We start from the raw sequence: 2346 nt of genomic DNA on the forward strand, positions 1-2346 counted from the left end.
TCGCCCTTGTGGATGGAAAGCTGATGGACGTCGTTGGACTTTTGCATATTATTAGCTATGCTTCATTTAGTGAGGTTGTTAAAAATTAATTTAGTGTAACAAGTTTTGTAACTGTAGATATGAGATATGATTAATTATTGTATTTGAGTTTGCTTTAAAGATTTTATTACTTGTGGCTGTGCTATCTGATTTCAACTTGGCCTGGTGGAATTGATTGCACTCAGTATTTGTTCAAATGGAGTAATTCAAGAACTAAAACCTAAAATTAAATTCTTGAATTCTTTTCTAAATTTAAGCTTCAGTTATTTATTTTTTGCTTATGAAAATTATCCTTAGCACTTAATAAAGCGCTTGGTAGCGCTTTTCTACCAAATTATGGTCTTCAAAAATCTAAACATTCAGTTTGGTTCCAGAATAATTCGACTAGAATCAAATCGCAAAATTGATGGTTTTTACGGATATGTTCCACCATTTCAATCATTTGAACGTAAAGCTTTAAGGCTCTAATAAAATTGTTATAATTATGATGCATAGATCTCATTCGCCCTTTTTAGGCTAAACTGAAAGTTATTGATAAAGATATTGATGATTGTTTCCAAAAATTGCAAATATTTGCCAAACTTAGTTGATTTAGTTTCAGTGTAATTCCATATGGACTAAAGAGGTAAACCCTAGTGAGGCGGAACGAATTCAGTTTCAGTTCAGAACGATTTTAATGATCAAAGTAAGCGTTCACGCCAACTCAGTTTAGCGCTGTACGAGGTTGTTAGCAGGCGCATATTGTACAGTGGCCTTGCGCGGCTGAGTTTCACGCCCTCTTGACGGCTGACAGGCGAACGTTAGTAGTAAAGGTAATTTAAAGTTATTAATAAAGATATTGATGATTGTTTCCAAAAATTGCAAATCTCTGCCAAACTTAGTTGATTGAGTGTCAGTGTAATTCAATATGGACTAAACAGTTAAGGGACGCTTAATTCGTTTTTTTTTTTAGGATTTGAGTGTCAAGTAATTTCTCCAAAAACGGTGATAAGTTATGACTACTTTTTTTGGCACGTCATGGCTACATTGAACAATTCTTTGGAAATAATGGCACGTGTATTTATAAGGGTTCGCCGGGCCTGGCCTATGGGCTTTATGTATGCCCGCCCACCAAAACTCCACTGGCAACACAGGACGCGTATAATAACATTTTCCATGACTTTTTGGCATAGTTGGAGCTGTATATCATTTATAACGCTTATGATTTTGATCTTCACCCATGGCATCGTCCTGGTAAAAGCACATGTAATCTAATTTAGGCCATAAAAAGTAACAGCGTCAACGGCATCATTTACAAAGAAGTACGGTCCGATGACTCCGCCAGCCTTAAAACCGCACCAAACAGTGACTCGTTGTGGGTGCAATGCTTTTTCTTGAATGGCATGCAAATTTTCAGGGTATATGTTGACCGGGTTATGTTCACCGAAAAAATCACGCAGTGCGCAAAATGCACTTCTTGCAGAACGACCATTTTCATAAAACTTTTGGATCACTTTTACGCGTTGTTCAACTGAGTATCGCTGCATGACTAAAGTCTAAACACAATACCGACGTGCGGCAAACTTGGCCGAATTAGGCGATGCTTCCGTTCGCCTTTCGCCCTGCGTTAGCGATACCTTTTAGTCGCATTTATAATTTAGGTGAACATATTCTGAAAAACGAAACCGTATATAGAAATAATGGTTTTAAGCCAGATTTAATGAATCGATAAATGTATTTTTCAAGCAACAAAAATAATTCGTGTTATATGTTATTTTCTTCTAAAACTCTGAAAGGCTTAATAAGACTTAAATAAAAATAAATAAAATACGGTATGAATTGTAGGTTGTGCCAATTAAACTTATTTTGAAGTACAAAATACTGAGCTTTCTTAATTTTTTGGTAATTTCTCCCCGAACAACTAATAATAACCATAACTAAATAACAAACAGACAAATTAAAGGGCAAAATAAACCTACTCCAATTAATATTCACAAAATTTCATTCTGAGTTGTGTAATTCTTTGTGAAATAGGTGTCCCTTGATCTTCAAAGGGTTAAGCAAATTAAAGATTATCTAACTTCCGAAGTGAAAGCTAGATTTTAAAAAGGTATTTTGCGATCAATGAAAGTGAGCTTGACACAAATTTTTTTCTTCCCGCCGAGGTCATTGAAGCTTACCAATTACCGTCATGGTTGCATATAATTTCCTTTTGCGGCATAATAATCATTTATTTTGCTTAGTCTTATTTTAGTGTTGGTATTTCTCTATTTTCACCACATTTTTCCATTTTTATTTTTAGTTGCATTTAATGTTTTTTTTTTTTTT

The sequence above is a fragment of the Rhagoletis zephyria genome, unplaced genomic scaffold (genome assembly GCF_001687245.7).
Source record: "Rhagoletis zephyria isolate East Lansing unplaced genomic scaffold, Rhagoletis_zephyria_1.1 Rzeph_scaffold_00350, whole genome shotgun sequence".
Taxonomy (NCBI): Eukaryota; Metazoa; Arthropoda; class Insecta; order Diptera; family Tephritidae; genus Rhagoletis; species Rhagoletis zephyria.